The sequence below is a fragment of the Ambystoma mexicanum genome, chromosome 9, assembly GCF_040938575.1.
Source record: "Ambystoma mexicanum isolate Mex_15411 chromosome 9, UKY_AmexF1_1, whole genome shotgun sequence".
Taxonomy (NCBI): Eukaryota; Metazoa; Chordata; class Amphibia; order Caudata; family Ambystomatidae; genus Ambystoma; species Ambystoma mexicanum.
In genome coordinates, this window is record NC_090931.1 from 498,347,893 (window position 1) to 498,367,578 (window position 19,686).

Here is a 19,686-nt window from a genome sequence, read left to right on the forward strand (position 1 = left end):
TGGGTCCCATAGAGGTAGGGCCTCAGATTCCTTAGGGCCCACACAACAGAGAAACATTCTTTCTCTACCGTGGACCATCTGAGCTCTCTGTCCTTAAGCTGGCGGCTAATAAAACCAATAGGGTGTTCCTTACCCTTCTCATCTACTTGTGATAGTACAGCTCCTATCCCAGTGTCAGAGGCGTCCGTCTGCACGATAAAAGGTCTTTGATAATCAGGGGCCCTGAGGACAGGGGCCTGGCACAAGGAGTCTTTTAAGCCATTGAAGGCCTTCTCACACTCATCGGTCCAAGTTACCTTCTTGGGTTTCTTCGGAGTTGTGAGGGCAGTCAGAGGGGCAGCTATGGTGCCATAGTCTGCCACAAAATTGCGGTAATACCCCGTGATTCCTAAGAAGGCTCTCACTTGGGTTTGTGTAGTGGGGTAGGCCAGTCTCGTACTGCTTGTACTTTACTGGGAAGAGGCTGTATCCTCCCTCCACCTACTTCATGTCCAAGGTAAACCACGGAGCCTTGTCCAATCTGGCATTTACTAGCCTTTATGGTCAGGTGTGCTTTCTGAAGAGCCTGGAGCACAATCCCGAGGTGTTTCACATGGTCTTCCCAGGTGGCACTGAAAACTGCTATATCGTCCAGATATGCAAGACAGAATTCATCCAACCCATTCAACACATGATTCACAAGCCTCTGGAAAGTGGCAGGTGCATTCTTCAACCCGAACGGCATTACCCGGAAATGGTAAAGGCCGTCTGGAGTAGAAAATGCTGTCTTCTCCTTGGCATGTTCTGCTAAAGCTATTTGCCAATAGCCAGCAGTGAGGTCAAACGTGCTGAGGTACTTGGAGGCACCCAAAGTATCCACCAGCTCATCTGTTCGAGGCAAGGGGTGTGCATCTGTCTTGGTGACAGCATTCAGAGCCCTGTAGTCCACGCAGAACCTCAATTCAGAAGTGCCTGCCTTTGGAACCAAAACCACAGGGCTGGACCAAGGACTACTAGAGGTTTCAATCACCCCAAGGTCTAACATTTTGTTGACCTCGGTCTTAATATAAGACCGTACTTTATCTGACATCCTGTATCCCCTACTTTTGGTAGGTACACTGTCTCCTGTGTCAATGTTATGTGTGCACCAAGGTGTCAAACCAGGCGACTGTGAGAACAGGGGGGAAAACTGCCTAAGCAAACTTTTCACCTCAGCCTGCTGATCAGAAGTCAGGTGAGGGGCCACTCGGACACCCTCAAAGGAGCTATCTGAAGGACCGCTTTGGAACAGGTCGGGGAGAGGTTCAGACTCCTCTTTCTCAACATCTGAAGCCAGTAGCAGTGCTGCGATTTCGACTCTTGGGACGAAAGCCTTCAGCCTATTCACGTGGAACACTTTTGGAGCCTGTCCAGGCCTTCCAAGGTCCACTAAATAGTTAACCTCACCCAGGGGCTCCACCACTGTGTAAGGGCCTGACCATTTGTCCTGTAAAGCTCGAGGCCTTATGGGATTCATGATCAGGACTTGCTGACCAGGTGTAAAGTTGATGAGGGAAGCTTTCTGGTCGTACCAATGTTTCACCAGCGCTTGTCCTGCCTTCAATTTATCACTAGCCAAGCCCATCAGAAGTACCATCCGTTTTCTGAGCCCTAGCAAATAATCAACTACGTTGGTAGTAACAGGGGGAGTGGGCATCTCCCATCCCTCTTTGACGATGGCTAAGGGTCCCCGTACGGGATGACCGAACAGAAGTTCGAAGGGGCTGAAGCCAACACCCTCCTGTGGTACCTCTCGGTAGGCAAACAGTAAGCATGGTAAAAGAAGATCCCATTTTCTTCTCTGAGGTTCCTCCAGAGCCCCAATCATGCTCTTTAACGTTCTGTTGAAACGTTCCACCAGACCATTGGTCTGGGGGTGGTATGCAGAAGAGAACTTGTAGGTGACCCCACATTCTTTCCACATAGCCTGCATATACTTCGACATAAAGTTGCTGCCACGATCCGACACAACTTCTTTAGGGAAGCCAACCCTAGTAAATATGCCAAGTAAAGCTTTTGCAACTGACTTGGCAGTTACAGTTTTCAATGGGATGACCTCAGGATATCTGGTTGCATGGTCGACCAGCACCAGGATAAACCTATTGCCCGAGGATGTTTGCGGGTCAAGGGGACCAACGATGTCGATCCCTACCCTTTCAAATGGTACCCCCACAACTGGGAGCGGTACCAACGGAGCTTGGATTGTCGCGCCAACCTTACCAGACAACTGGCAGGAGGCACAACTCCTGCAGTGACTTTCTACTTGCACCCCCATCTTGGGCCAGTAGAAGTGCATGGATAACCTTTGCTTGGTCCTCTTCATACCAAGGTGACCAGCAAGGGGAACTTCATGCACCAACTGCAGGAGGAAGGGCCTAACAGCAAGGGGAACCACAAACCTCCTATGGTCTCCTTCTGTAGACTCTGTGGGCTCACTATACAGGAGTCCACCTTCCCAATAAATCCTATGCGTCCCAGGAGGTTCACCCTCAAGCTGGGAGCAGGCCTGTCTCCTTAGGCCTTCCAGAGATGGGCACTCACGTTGGCCTTTACTGAATTCGTCCCTATCAGGACCTCCTTCAACTAACAAGTCTTTTAGTTCAGGATGATCGTTGGGGTCAAATACTTCAGGCATCGCCACTTCCTCGTCAGGCCCGGGCGATTGACCAACTTCCTCCACCGCAGTGGTAGGCGAGCTCGGGGGAATATTCTCTTTCCCTCGTCTTGACTTGTCGACTCCTTTCGCCTTGGGTTTCCCCTTCGGCTGGGGCGGCGTATTGGTCTTGGCCAATGCTGCCCGTGCTTGAGACCGTGTGTAGGGTCTTTCGGGAGTGTCTCCTACGAGCTCTAAAGCTCTGAGATCATTACCTAACAAGACCTTTCCCGGGACGTTTCTCTGAATGCTCACTGGAATCCTGACTGCTGTACCATTTAAAGTAAGATTTACAGGTATTACTGGGAACATACGGAGTGGGCCGTCAGCCAACTTAGTGGGCATCAGAGTAGCTCTGGCAACTTCCTCTGAGTCTACCAAGGTAGAATCCACTACAGTGCGACTGCACCCACTATCACTAAGAGCTGGAGTATCTACCCCATTGATCAGCACACTGTCTTTAAAGTAGTGCTTGGTATTATCCGGAATCCTAGCATAAGCCTCTGCGACTTTAGGCTCCCAGGAACCCAGGGAAACTAAAACTACCTCAGCCTCTATCCCGCTGGGAAATGAGTCTGAGGAGAAGGATGCTCCTGTAATCTCTTCTTCCTCGTAGGAGGAGAAGGCCAGATTAGCGGAGTGGACCCCCAAAGGTCTAACCTTACACCGGGGATCCCCCTTCACGTGGTCAGTTGCTCCACAAGCAAAACAAGATCCATTGGGTCTGTTAACATAGGGAGGCTTATTGTAACCAGAGTTCTGTTTCGGAGGCTGACCTCCACTACCCTGCGAGTTCTCTTGTGTCTTACCCTTATGTTTCTTTTTGTGGCCCTTACGAGAAGAAGATTTAGCAGATTCTCCACCCTCCATATCTTTGGACTTTTTCCCTTCCTCCTGCTTACCAGGATGAGTTTGTCCTTATGGGACACTCGATGTGACACCCATAAGTCTGCTGCAATGGCCAGCTTCTTAGGATCTATCTCCTTCGAATCGGCCAAATGCTGCTTAAGCTCCGGGGAAGAAGATGCAAAAATGTGTTCCAGCATGACAAGATTTATCATGCCTTCGAAGGTAGAAACCTTATAACCTTCGATCCAGCCAGTTAAGTTTTTCAAGGATTCAGTGACATAAGATACCCAAGTACCACCTTCCTTTTTCTTATACTCTCTGAAACGTTTCAAATATTGGGCCGGAGTCTTCCCAAACTTTAAAATGAGAGTTTGCTTTAACATTGCGAAATCAGCTCGCTCAGCCTTCGACATTTCCATAATGGCACTACAGCCAGAATGGGGCAGTCTGCTGAGTAACCAGGCAATCTTATCAGCATTGTCAACTTGTTGAACTTCGCATGCATAATCAAACGCATTCAGCCAGTCCATAATGTCATTCCTTTCTTCATACACACTGAGCAGATCTTTCGGAAACCGTGGATGAGAGGAGGCCCCAGACCCATGTCCAGGACCCTTGGACCCATTTGCAAACTGAAGCTTGGCCAGTTCCAACTGGTGATCCCTGTCTTTTTGTTTTTCTGCCTGTTCGATTTTTAGTTTGGCTATGCTGAATTCAAGCTCCTGCTGCCTAAACCGCAGCTCTTGCTTCTTGAATTCAAGCATAGCCTCCCCATCAGCACTGGCAGAGGAAACATTAGACATCTCGTCCTCCCTGTCCTCGTGGTCGCGATGGATCAGTGCAGCGGCAGAACCGTTGGTTCTACCAGTGAGAGCAGCCCCACCACCTTCCGCACTATCCTCAGAAGTTATAGCGTCAAGCTGCGCTTCTTGCCACGCCACGATTCTTTGGATCATTTCCAATTTCGTGCCTTGAGAGGAAACACCTCTGTCCGCACAAATCTTTTTCAATGTTTCTGATTTGGAAGCATTTAAAGTTAACAAGGTATTTGTTTCCATACTGTTAGATAGGACTATGGCCTTTTTAAAGTTATACTACAACAATTCACTACGTGTCCTGGTTGGAATAACCTGAAATGCCTTAGTTCGTGCGCAACACTGGATACCTTCAGTCGTATCCCACCGCTGTACACCAATTTGTTAAGACGGATTTCTGAACTCTGTCCTGGTGGCGCAGAAGTTCAGAAGGCCAACCTAATTACTTGGAACAGGGTAACCTCTGGACGAGCCAGACCAATCAAGGTAGCGATCTCGGCGGTCAAGACTAGGTCTCAAGAGGGGTGAGGGTGACTGAAAGCCCGCAATGAGCACACAAAGCAAGATCACTTACAAACTACTCCAAACAGTTGTTATATTAAAAATATATACACATTTATTTCAAGGCCTTTAAAACAATGACCGTAGCGAGAAAATCACAATATAACTATATTAAACCAACACATACCATATCAACACAATATATATACAAATACGACAGTCTCAAGCGTTATATGCACGAAATGGGTAGTCCACCTAAAAGGGAAGGAAGACAGGCAGTGCGAAATAATGCTTAGACCCAGTTCGCCTTCAGAGGCACCTAACTAGATGGAAGTCCGAGCCCTGCGAAGAGTGGAGCCTTGTGCTCAAAGGTACCTGCACGCGCTGGTGCCAACGGGCAAAAGGAGAAGCTCTTCGAGGGAAATCAGGCAGTTCAGTTTAGTGCACAAAAGAAGAAGAACAAGTTCCGCGACTCAAGCGCAGCCTCCACAGTGGGCAGAAGCAGAGCGCAAGTACGGAAAAGGGTTGCTGTTTTACACAGCAGGGAAAAGCAATGGGCTCCTGCAGGAGGGCGACCAGATCCTAGCTATGCTACTCACCGGTCCCCGATGCAAGCAGACCCAGGCTTCTCCGCATCAGTTTCAGCAGCTGGCAGGTTCAGAAGAGCAGGGAACGCCTCGTCGTCGTGTTGAGTAAAAAGACGTCCCAATCGAAGAAACCTGCACAGTTTGTTACCACAGCAGGGCAACGGAGCGGCCGTGTGTATCTGAGCCAAATGTACACTACTCACTTCCGACTTGGGAACGCCAAGTGTACGAAGCGTGTGAGAGTGACAAGGACTCGAAATACTACACAACCTGGCTGCGGTTACAGAGCAAGACTCCCGTGTAAGCTGGTCAGTCAGCTGGATGGCCCAGAGACACTTCCGAAGGCTTACTGGCAGGAGATGGTGAAGATGCCGAGAATAGCTGTTCCCGCTATTCCAAAGGGTCGAAGTACCAGTACAGGCCTTCTGGTTCGATCAAAGGTGAAAAGGGTTTCACAAGACGACAGCAGTGCAGAGAAGTCCTTCAGCGGGTCACCAGCGATTCCTCGGTTCAGCCTCTTGGTTGCAGGATACTTGGCTCCTGTATTCCTTCGTTCGTGAGAACTCAGGAGATCGACATGGTAGTGGTGTTTCCAGCCCCCTCTTATCCACGGTTCCCTTCGCGCCAAAACAGAGGGGACCCAATGGGAGATCCGCTCATCAACACTCACACCATTCGTGGACCAATCACGGCCACGGTGGTCCCAGACATTCACACCACCCTAGACTCTCTGGCACCCAGGATGTGTATTTGGACCAGACACCCCAGCCCACATCCTGGAGGCACACACAAGACATGTAGAAGCTCGCGAAAGCATCCGTGTTTCGTGGGAAAGTACATGCCCAAATAAGGAAGGCCCCGGGTCGGCTCGACCTGGGGAAGGTGAAGGGAGCAAGACGGTCAGCGGACAGGACAAAGGAGCCTCGTGGTCTGGCCATTTTGGGAGCCAGGCCACCATTTTGGGTTAGGCGTGGAAAACGCGCTTAGAACGCCAAAAGGAGCTCAAAACACAAGAAACGATCGCTGCCACCATTCCCGTCCCTGAATCACTTGCACCGATCAGATACAATCCTAAACGAGTATCTAGGGCCTGTAGAAGGCTAAAGACCCAAGAGAGCTGTAACTTAGCTTACAGTGCCCTCTTGTGTCATGTTGCACGAAAGCCGGAACATGATAAAAGAAACTACGGGAAACAGCGTTCCCCGGTACTGACTGTCTTAAGGGCATGTCAGTTTCCCCGTGAGAAAGGAGCGAAAGCCCAGAGGAGTGCGGCAGAAGGCTGCACTTCTCTGGCAAAGTCAAGAACAAGGTGAAAAACAACAGCAAAAAGTTTAGGGGTTGCCACATGGAAGGAAAATTACATACAATTACGTAATCTTTCCTAACACTAATGTTATAGGAAGGGTCTCAGGATTGGTATTAGAGGCATTGATATCTCACATCTCATGCTATCAGAAGGGTCTCAGGATTGGAATGGGAAGGAGTTGGATATCACATCTCATGCTAAAGGGAGGGTCTCAGGTTTGGAAGGGGAAGGATTTGGATATCACATCTCATGCTAAAGGGAGGGTCTCAGGTTTGGAAGGGGAAGGAGTTTGATATCACATCTCATGTTATAGGAAGGATCTCAGGTTTGGTATTAGAAGCATTGAGATATCACATCTCATGCTATAGGAAGGGTCTCAGGATTGGAATGGGAATGAGTTGGATATCACATCTCATGCTATAGGAAGGGTCTCAGGTTTGGTATAAGCATTGAGATATCCCATCTCATGCTATAGGAAGGGTCTCAGGATTGGAATCGGAAGGAGTTGTATATGACATCTCATGCCATAGGAAGGGTCTCAGGTTTGGTATAAGCATTGAGATATCACATCTCTGCTATCGGAAGGGTCTCAGGATTGGAATGGGAAGGAGTTGGATATCCCATCTCGTTATAAGAAGGGTCTCAGGTTTGGTATTAGAAGCATTGAGATATCACATCTCATGCTATAGGAAGGGTCTAAGGTTTGGAAGGGGAAGGATTTGTATATCACATCTCATGTTATAGGACCGGTCTCAGGTTTGGTATTAGAAGCATTGAGATATCAAGTCTCATGGTATAGGATGGGTCTCAGAATTGGAATGGGAAGGAGTTGGATATCACATCTCAAGCTATAGGAAGGGTCTCAGGATTGGAATGGGAAGGACTTGGATATCACATCTCATGTTATAGGAAGGGTCTCAGGTTTGGTATTAGAAGCATTGAGATATCAAGTCTCATGGTATAGGACGGGTCTCAGAATTGGAATGGGAAGGAGTTGGATATCACATCTCAAGCTATAGGAAGGGTCTCAGGATTGGAATGGGAAGGAGTTTGATATCACATCTCATGCCATGGTATGGGTCTCAGGTTTTGTAGAAGCATTGGGATATCACATCTCATGCTATCGGAAGGGTATCAGGATTGGATTTGGAAGGAGTTGGATATCCCATCTCATGCTATAGGAAGGGTCTAAGGTTGGAATGGGAAGGATTTGGATATCACATCTCATGTTATAGGAAGGGTCTCAGGATTGGAATGGGAAGGACTTGGATATCACATCTCATTCTATAGGAAGGCTCTCAGGGTTGGAAGGGGAAGGAGTTGGATATCACATTTCATGTTAGAGGTAGGATCTCAGGTTTGGTATTAGAGGCATTGAGATATCACATCTCATGCTATCAGAAGGGTCTCAGGATTGGAATGGGAAGGAGTTGGATATCACATTTCATGCTAAAGGGAGGGTCTACGGTTCGGAAGGGGAAGGATTTGGATATCACATCTCATGTTATAGGAAGGATCTCAGGTTTGGTATTAGAAGCATTGAGATATCACATCTCATGCTATCGGAAGGGTCTCAGGTTTGGTATAAGCATTGAGATATCACATCTCTGCTATCGGAAGGGTCTCGGGATTGGAATGGGAAGGACTTGGATATCACAATTCATGTTATAGGAAGGGTCTCAGGTTTGGTATTAGAAGCATTGAGATATCACATCTCATGCTATAGGAAGGGTCTCAGGATTGGAATGGGAAGGACTTAGATATCACATCTCATGTTATAGGAAGGGTCTCAGGTTTGGTATTAGAAGCATTGAGATATCACATCTCATGCTATAGGAAGGGTCTCAGGAATGGAATGGGAAGGAGTTGGATATCACATCTCATGATAAAGGAAGGGTCTAAGGTTTGGAAGGGGAAGGATTTGGATATCACATCTCATGTTATTGGACCGGTCTCAGGCTTGGTATTAGAAGCATTGAGATATCAAGTCTCATGGTATAGGACGGGAGTTTGATATCACATCTCATGCCATGGTATGGGTCTCAGGTTTTGTAGAAGCATTGGGATATCACATCTCATGCTATCGGAAGGGTATCAGGATTGGATTTGGAAGGAGTTGGATATCCCATCTCATGCTATAGGAAGGGTCTCAGGTTGGAATAGGAAGGAGTTGGCTATCACATTTCATGTTATAGGAAGGGTCTCAGGATTGGAATGGGAAGGACTTGGATATCACATCTCATGCTGTAGGAAGGCTCTCAGGTTTGGAAAGGGAAGGAGTGGGCTATCACATTTCATGTTAGAGGTAGGATCTCAGGTTTGGTATTAGAGGCATTGAGATAGCACATCTCATGCTATCAGAAGGGTATCAGGATTGGAATGGGAAGGAGTTGGATATCACATCTCATGCTAAAGGGAGGGTCTCAGGTTTGGAAGGGGAAGGATTTGGATATCACATCTCATGTTATAGGAAGGATCTCGGGTTTGGTATTAGAAGCATTGAGATATCACAACTCATGCTATCGGAAGGATCTCAGGTTTGGTATTAGAAGCATTGAGATATCACATCACATGCTATAGGAAGGGTCTCAGTATTGGAATGGGAAGGAGTTGGATATCACATCTCATGTTCTAGGAAGGATCTCAGGTTTGGTATTAGAAGCATTGAGATATCACATCTCATGCTATAGGAAGGGTCTCATGATTGGAATGGGAAGGAGTTGGATATCACATCTCATGCTAAAGGAAGGGTCTCAGTTTTGGTAGAAGCATTGAGATATCACATCTCATGCTATAGGAAGGGTCTCAGGATTGGAATGGGAAGGAGTTGGATATCACATCTCATGCTATAGGAAGGGTCTCAGGTTTGGTATAAGCATTGAGATATCACATCTCTGCTATCGGAAGGGTCTCAGGATTGGAATGGGGAGGACTTAGATATCACATCTCATGCTATAGGGAGGGTCTCAGTTTTGATATTAGAAGCATTGAGATATTACATCTCATGCTATCGGAAGGGTCTCAGGATTGGAATGGGAGGAGCTGGATATCACATCTCATGCTAAAGGAAGGGTCTCAGGTTTGGAAGGGGAAGGATTTGGATATCACATCTCATGTTATAGGACGGGTCTCAGGTTTGGTATTAGAAGCATTGAGATATCACATCTCATGCTATAGGAAGTGTGTCAGGATTGGAATGGGAAGGAGTTGGATATCACATCTCATGCTATAGGAAGGGTTTCAGGTTTGGTAGAAGCATTGAGATATCACATCTCATGCTATAGGAAGAGTCTCAGGTTTGGGAAGGGAAGGATTTGGATTTCACATCTCATGTTATAGGATGGTTCTCATGTTTGGTTTTTGAAGCATTGAGATATCACATCTCATGCTATCGGAAGGGTCTCAGGTTTGGAATAGGAAGTAGTTGGATATCACATCTCATGTTATAGGAAGGATCTCAGGTTTGGTATTAGAAGCATTGAGATGAGATATCACATCTCATGCTATAGGAAGGGTCTCAGGATTGGAATGTGAAGGATTTGGATATCACATCTCATGCCATAGGAAGGGTCTAAGGTTTGGTATAAGCCTTGAGATATCACATCTCTGCTATCGGAAGGGTCTCAGGATTGTATTGGGAAGGAGTTGGATATCCCTTCTCATACTATAGGGTCTCAGGTTGGAAAGGGAAGGAGTTGGATATCACATCTCATGTTATAGGAAGGGTCTCAGGATTGGAATGGGAAGGATTTGGATATCACATCTCTTGCTATAGGAAGGGTCTAAGGTTTTTTATTAGAAACATTGAGATATCACATCTCATGCTATAGGAAGGGTTTTAGGATTGGAATGGGAAGGATTTGGATATCACATCTCATGCTAAAGGAAGGGTCTCAGGTTTGGAAGGGGAAGGATTTGGATATCATATCTCATGTTATAGGACGGGTCCCAGGTTTGGTATTAGAAGCATTGAGATATCACATCTCATGGTATAGGAAGGGTCTCAGGGTTGGAAGGGGAAGGATTTGGATATCACATCTCATGTTATAGGAAGGATCTCAGGTTTGGTCTTAGAAGCATTGAGATATCACATCTCATGCTATAGGAAGGTTCTCAGGATTGGAATGGGAAGGAGTTGGATATCACATCTCATGCTATAGGAAGGGTCTCAGGAATGGAATGGGAAGGAGTTTTATATGACATCTCATGCCATAGGAAGAATCTCAGGTTTGGTATTAGAAGCATTGAGACATACCATCTCATGTTATAGGAAGGGTCTCAGGATTGGAATGGGAAGGAGTTGGATATCACATCTCATGCTATAGGAAGGGTCTCAGGTTTGGTATAAGCATTGAGATATCACATCTCATGCTATAGGAAGGGTCTCAGGATTGGAATGGGAAGGAGTTGTATATGACATCTCATGCCATAGGAAGGGTCTCAGGTTTGGTATAAGCATTGAGATATCACATCTCTGCTATTGGAAGGGTCTCAGGATTGTAATGGGAAGGAGTTGGATATCCCATCTTATGTTATAGGAAGGGTGTCAGGTTTGGTATTAGAAGCATTGAGATATCACATCTCATGCTATAGGAAGGGTCTCAGGATTGGAATGGGAAGGACTTGGATATCACATCTCATGCTATAGGGAGGGTCTCACGTTTGGAAAGGGAAGGAGTTGGATATCACATTTCATGTTAGAGGTAGGATCTCAGGTTTGGTATTAGAGGCATTGAGATATCACATCTCATGCTATGAGAAGGGTCTCAGGATTGGAATTGGAAGGATTTGGATATCACATCTCATGCTAAAGGGAGGGTCTCAGGTTTGGAAGGAGAAGGATTTTGATATCACATCTCATGTTATAGGAAGGATCTCAGGTTTGGTATTAGAAGCATTGAGATATCACATCTCATGCTATCCGAAGGATCTCAGGTTTGGTATTAGAGGGATTGAGATATCACATCTCATGCTATCGGAAGGGTATCAGGATTGGATTTGGAAGTAGTTGGATATCCCATCTCATGCTATAGGAAGGGTCTCAGGTTGGAATGGGAAGGAGTTGGATATCACATCTCATGTTATAGGAAAGGTCTCAGGATTGGAATGGGAAATACTTCGATATCACATCTCATGCTATAGGAAGGCTCTCAGGTTTGGAAGGGGAAGGAGTTGGGTATCACATTTCATGTTAGAGGTAGGATCTCAGGTTTGGTATTAGAGGCATTGAGATTTCACATCTCATGCTATCAGAAGGGTCTCAGGATTGGAATGGGAAGGAGTTTGATATCACATCTCATGCTAAAGGGAGGGTCTCAGTTTTGGAAGGGGAAGGATTTGGATATCACATCTCGTGTTATAGGAATGATATCAGGTTTGGTATTTGAAGAATTGAGATATCACATTTCATGCTATCGGAAGGATCTCAGGTTTGGTATTAGAAGCATTGAAATATCACATCTCATGCTATCAGAACGGTCTCAGGATTGGAATGGGAAGGAGTTTTATATGACATCTCATGCCATAGGAAGGATCTCAGGTTTGGTATTAGAAGCATTGAGACATCACATCTCATGTTATAGGAAGGGTTTCAGGATTGGAATGGGAAGGAGTTGGATATCACATCTTATGCTATAGGAATGGTCTCAGGTTTGGTATAAGCATTGATATATCACATCTCATGCTATAGGAAGGGTCTCAGGATTGGAATGGGAAGGAGTTGTATATGACATCTCATGCCATAGGAAGGGTCTCAGGTTTGGTATAAGCATTGAGATATCACATCTCTGCTATCGGAAGGGTCTCAGGATTGGAATGGGAAGGAGTTGGATATCCCATCTTATGTTATAGGAAGGGTCTCAGGTTTGATATTAGAAGCATTGAGATATCACATCTCATGTTATAGGAAGGGTCTCAGGACTGGAATGGGAAGGACTTGGATATCACATCTCATGCTAAATGGAGGGTCTCAGGTTTGGAAGGTGAAGGATTTGGATATCACATCTCATGTTATAGGAAGGATCTCAGGTTCGGTATTAGAAGCATTGAGATATCACATCTCATGCTATCGGAAGGATCTCAGGTTTGGTATTAGAGGCATTGAGATATCACATCTCATGCTATCAGAAGGGTCTCAGGATTGGAATGGGAAGGAGTTGTATATCACATCTCATGCTAAAGGGAGGGTCTCAGGTTTGGAAGGGGAAGGATTTGGATATCACATCTCATGTTATAGGAAGGATCACAGGTTTGGTATTAGAAGCATTGAGATATCACATCTCATGCTATCGGAAGGGTCTCAGGATTGGAATGGGAAGGAGTTGGATATCACATCTCATGCTATAGGAAGGGTCTCAGGTTTGGAACTGGAAGGAGTTGGATATCACATCTCATGTTATAGGAAGAGTCTCAGGTTTGGTATAAGCATTGAGATATCACATCTCATGCTATAGGAAGGGTCTCAGGATTGGAATGGGAAGGAGTTCTATATGACATCTCATGCCATAGGAAGGGTCTCAGGTTTGGTATTAGAAGCATTGAGACATACCATCTCATGTTATAGGAAGGGCCTCAGGACTGGAATGGGAAGGACTTGGATATCACATCTCATGCTAAAGGGAGGGTCTCAGGTTTGGAAGGGGAAGGATTTGGATATCACATCTCATGTTATAGGAAGGATCTCAGGTTCGGTATTAGAAGCATTGAGATATCACATCTCATGCTATCGGAAGGATCTCAGGTTTGGTATTAGAGGCATTGAGATATCACATCTCATGCTATCAGAAGGGTCTCAGGATTGGAATGGGAAGGAGTTGGATATCACATCTCATGCTAAAGGGAGGGTCTCAGGTTTGGAAGGGGAAGGATTTGGATATCACATCTCATGTTATAGGAAGGATCACAGGTTTGGTATTAGAAGCATTGAGTTATCACATCTCATGCTATCGGAAGGGTCTCAGGATTGGAATGGGAAGGAGTTGGATATCACATCTCATGCTATAGGAAGGGTCTCAGGTTTGGAACGGGAAGGAGTTGGATATCACATCTCATGTTATAGGAAGAGTCTCAGGTTTGGTATAAGCATTGAGATATCACATCTCATGCTATAGGAAGGGTCTCAGGATTGGAATGGGAAGGAGTTGTATATGACATCTCATGCCATAGGAAGGGTCTCAGGTTTGGTATTAGAAGCATTGAGACATAGCATCTCATGTTATAGGAAGGGTCTCAGGATTGGAATGGGAAGGAGTTGGATATCACATCTTATGCTATAGGAAGGGTCTCAGGTTTGGTATAAGCATTGAGATATCACATCTCATGCTATAGGAAGGGTCTCAGGATTGGAATGGGAAGGAGTTGTATATGACATCTCATGCCATAGGAAGGGTCTCAGGTTTGGTATAAGCATTGAGATATTACATCTCTGCTATTGGAAGGGTCTCAGGATTGTAATGGGAAGGAGTTGGATATCCCATCTTATGTTATAGGAAGGGTGTCAGGTTTGGTATTAGAAGCATTGAGATATCACATCTCATGCTATAGGAAGGGTCTCAGGATTGGAATGGGAAGGACTTGGATATCACATCTCATGCTATAGGGAGGGTCTCACGTTTGGAAAGGGAAGGAGTTAGATATCACATTTCATGTTAGAGGTAGGATCTCAGGTTTGGTATTAGAGGCATTGAGATATCACATCTCATGCTATGAGAAGGGTCTCAGGATTGGAATTGGAAGGATTTGGATATCACATCTCATGCTAAAGGGAGGGACTCAGGTTTGGAAGGTGAAGGATTTGGATATCACATCTCATGTTATAGGAAGGATCTCAGGTTCGGTATTAGAAGCATTGAGATATCACATCTCATGCTATCGGAAGGATCTCAGGTTTGGTATTAGAGGCATCGAGATATCACATCTCATGCTATCAGAAGGGTCTCAGGATTGGAATGGGAAGGAGTTGGATATCACATCTCATGCTAAAGGGAGGGTCTCAGGTTTGGAAGGGGAAGGATTTGGATATCACATCTCATGTTATAGGAAGGATCACTGGTTTGGTATTAGAAGCATTGAGATATCACATCTCATGCTATCGGAAGGGTCTCAGGATTGGAATGGGAAGGAGTTGGATATCACATCTCATGCTATAGGAAGGGTCTCAGGTTTGGAACGGGAAGGAGTTGGATATCACATCTCATGTTATAGGAAGAGTCTCAGGTTTGGTATAAGCATTGAGATATCACATCTCATGCTATAGGAAGGGTCTCAGGATTGGAATGGGAAGGAGTTGTATATGACATCTCATGCCATAGGAAGGGTCTCAGGTTTGGTATTAGAAGCATTGAGACATACCATCTCATGTTATAGGAAGGGTCTCAGGATTGGAATGGGAAGGAGTTGGATATCACATCTTATGCTATAGGAAGGGTCTCAGGTTTGGTATAAGCATTGAGATATCACATCTCATGCTATAGGAAGGGTCTCAGGATTGGAATGGGAAGGAGTTGTATATGACATCTCATGCCATAGGAAGGGTCTCAGGTTTGGTATAAGCATTGAGATATCACATCTCTGCTATTGGAAGGGTCTCAGGATTGTAATGGGAAGGAGTTGGATATCCCATCTTATGTTATAGGAAGGGTGTCAGGTTTGGTATTAGAAGCATTGAGATATCACATCTCATGCTATAGGAAGGGTCTCAGGATTGGAATGGGAAGGACTTGGATATCACATCTCATGCTATAGGGAGGGTCTCACGTTTGGAAAGGGAAGGAGTTGGATATCACATTTCATGTTAGAGGTAGGATCTCAGGTTTGGTATTAGAGGCATTGAGATATCACATCTCATGCTATGAGAAGGGTCTCAGGATTGGAATTGGAAGGATTTGGATATCACATCTCATGCTAAAGGGAGGGACTCAGGTTTGGAAGGGGAAGGATTTTAATATCACATCTCATGTTATAGGAAGGATCTCAGGTTTGGTATTAGAAGCATTGAGATATCACATCTCATGCTATCCGAAGGATCTCAGGTTTGGTATTAGAGGGATTGAGATATCACATCTCATGCTATCGGAAGGGTATCAGGATTGGATTTGGAAGTAGTTGGATATCCCATCTCATGCTATAAGAAGGGTCTCAGGTTGGAATGGGAAGGAGTTGGATATCACATCTCATGTTATAGGAAAGGTCTCAGGATTGGAATGGGAAATACTTCGATATCACATCTCATGCTATAGGAAGGCTCTCAGGTTTGGAAGGGGAAGGAGTTGGGTATCACATTTCATGTTAGAGGTAGGATCTCAGGTTTGGTATTAGAGGCATTGAGATATCACATCTCATGCTATCAGAAGGGTCTCAGGATTGGAATGGGAAGGAGTTTGATATCACATCTCATGCTAAAGGGAGGGTCTCAGTTTTGGAAGGGGAAGGATTTGGATATCACATCTCGTGTTATAGGAATAATCTCAGGTTTGGTATTAGAAGAATTGAGATATCACATCTCATGCTATCGGAAGGATCTCAGGTTTGGTATTAGAAGCATTGAAATATCACATCTCATGCTATCAGAACGGTCTCAGGATTGGAATGGGAAGGAGTTTTATATGACATCTCATGCCATAGGAAGGATCTCAGGTTTGGTATTAGAAGCACTGAGACATCACATCTCATGTTATAGGAAGGGTCTCAGGATTGGAATGGGAAGGAGTTGGATATCACATCTTATGCTATAGGAATGGTCTCAGGTTTGGTATAAGCATTGATATATCACATCTCATGCAATAGGAAGGGTCTCAGGATTGGAATGGGAAGGACTTGGATATCACATCTCATGCTATAGGGAGGGCCTCACGTTTGGAAAGGGAAGGAGTTGGATATCACATTTCATGTTAGAGGTAGGATCTCAGGTTTGGTATTAGAGGCATTGAGATATCACATCTCATGCTATGAGAAGGGTCTCAGGATTGGAATTGGAAGGATTTGGATATCACATCTCATGCTAAAGGGAGGGTCTCAGGTTTGGAAGGAGAAGGATTTTGATATCACATCTCATATTATAGGAAGGACCTCAGGTTTGGTATTAGAAGCATTGAGATATCACATCTCATGCTTTCCGAAGGATCTCAGGTTTGGTATTAGAGGGATTGAGATATCCCATCTCATGCTATAGGAAGGGTCTCAGGTTGGAATGGGAAGGAGTTGGATATCACATCTCATGTTATAGGAAAGGTCTCAGGATTGGAATGGGAAATACTTCGATATCACATCTCGTGTTATAGGAATGATCTCAGGTTTGGTATTAGAAGCATTGAAATATCACTTCTCATGCTATCAGAACGGTCTCAGGATTGGAATGGGAAGGAGTTTTATATGACATCTCATGCAATAGGAAGGATCTCAGGTTTGGTATTAGAAGCATTGAGACATCACATCTCATGTTATAGGAAGGGTCTCAGGATTGGAATGGGAAGGAGTTGGATATCACATCTTATGCTATAGGAATGGTCTCAGGTTTGGTATAAGCATTGATATATCACATCTCATGCTATAGGAAGGGTCTCAGGATTGGAATGGGAAGGAGTTGGATATCCCATCTTATGTTATAGGAAGGGTCTCAGGTTTGATATTAGAAGCATTGAGATATCACATCTCATGTTATAGGAAGGGTCTAAGGACTGGAATGGGAAGGACTTGGATATCACATCTCATGCTATAGGGAGGGTCTCACGTTTGGAAAGGGAAGGAGTTGGATATCACATTTCATGTCAGAGGTAGGATCTCAGGTTTGGTATTAGAGGCATTGAGATATCACATCTCATGCTATCAGAAGGGTCTCAGGATTGGAATGTGAAGGAGTTGTATATGACATCTCATGCCATAGGAAGGGTCTCAGGTTTGGTATAAGCATTGAGATATCACATCTCTGCTATCGGAAGGGTCTCAGGATTGGAATGGGAAGGAGTTGGATATCCCATCTTATGTTATAGGAAGGGTCTCAGGTTTGATATTAGAAGCATTGAGATATCACATCTCATGTTATAGGAAGGGTCTCAGGACTCTAATGGGAAGGACTTGGATATCACATCTCATGCTAAAGGGAGGGTCTCAGGTTTGGAAGGTGAAGGATTTGGATATCACATCTCATGTTATAGGAAGGATCTCAGGTTCGGTATTAGAAGCATTGAGATATCACATCTCATGCTATCGGAAGGATCTCAGGTTTGGTATTAGAAGCATTGAGATATCACATCTCATGCTATCAGAAGGGTCTCAGGATTGGAATGGGAAGGAGTTGGATATCACATCTCATGCTAAAGGGAGGGTCTCAGGTTTGGAAGGGGAAGGATTTGGATATCACATCTCATGTTATAGGAAGGATCACAGGTTTGGTATTAGAAGCATTGAGATATCACATCTCATGCTATCGGAAGGGTCTCAGGATTGGAATGGGAAGGAGTTGGATATCACATCTCATGCTATAGGAAGGGTCTCAGGCTTGGAACTGGAAGGAGTTGGATATCACATCTCATGTTATAGGAAGGGTCTCAGGATTGGAATGGGAAGGAGTTGCATATGACATCTCATGCCATAGGAAGGGTCTCAGGTTTGGTATTAGAATCATTGAGACATACCATCTCATGTTATAGGAAGGGTCTCAGGACTGGAATGGGAAGGACTTGGATATCACATCTCATGCTAAAGGGAGGGTCTCAGGTTTGGAAGGTGAAGGATTTGGATATCACATCTCATGTTATAGGAAGGATCTCAGGTTCGGTATTAGAAGCATTGAGATATCACATCTCATGCTATCGGAAGGGTCTCAGGATTGGAATGGGAAGGAGTTGGATATCACATCTCATGCTATAGGAAGGGTCTCAGGTTTGGAACGGGAAGGAGTTGGATATCACATCTCATGTTATAGGAAGAGTCTCAGGTTTGGTATAAGCATTGAGATATCACATCTCATGCTATAGGAAGGGTCTCAGGATTGGAATGGGAAGGAGTTGTATATGACATCTCATGCCATAGGAAGGGTCTCAGGTTTGGTATTAGAAGCATTGAGACATAGCATCTCATGTTATAGGAAGGGTCTCAGGATTGGAATGGGAAGGAGTTGGATATCACATCTTATGCTATAGGAAGGGTCTCAGGTTTGGTATAAGCATTGAGATATCACATCTCATGCTATAGGAAGGGTCTCAGGATTGGAATGGGAAGGAGTTGTATATGACTTCTCATGCCATAGGAAGGGTCTCAGGTTTGGTATAAGCATGGAGATATCACATCTCATGCTATACGAAGGGTCTCAGGATTGGAATGGGAAGGAGTTGTATATGACATCTCATGCCATAGGAAGGGTCTCAGGTTTGGTATTAGAAGCATTGAGACATACCATCTCATGTTATAGGAAGGGTCTCAGGATTGGAATGGGAAGGAGTTGGATATCACATCTTATGCTATAGGAAGGGTCTCACGTTTGGTATAAGCATTGAGATATCACATCTCATGCTATAGGAAGGGTCTCAGGATTGGAATGGGAAGGACTTGGATATCACATCTCATGCTATAGGGAGGGTCTCACGTTTGGAAAGGGAAGGAGTTGGATATCACATTTCATGTTAGAGGTAGGATCTCAGGTTTGGTATTAGAGGCATTGAGATATCACATCTCATGCTATGAGAAGGGTCTCAGGATTGGAATTGGAAGGATTTGGATATCACATCTCATGCTAAAGGGAGGGACTCAGGTTTGGAAGGTGAAGGATTTGGATATCAAATCTCATGTTATAGGAAGGATCTCAGGTTCGGTATTAGAAGCATTGAGATATCACATCTCATGCTATCGGAAGGATCTCAGGTTTGGTATTAGAGGCATTGAGATATCACATCTCATGCTATCAGAAGGGTCTCAGGATTGGAATGGGAAGGAGTTGGATATCACATCTCATGCTAAAGGGAG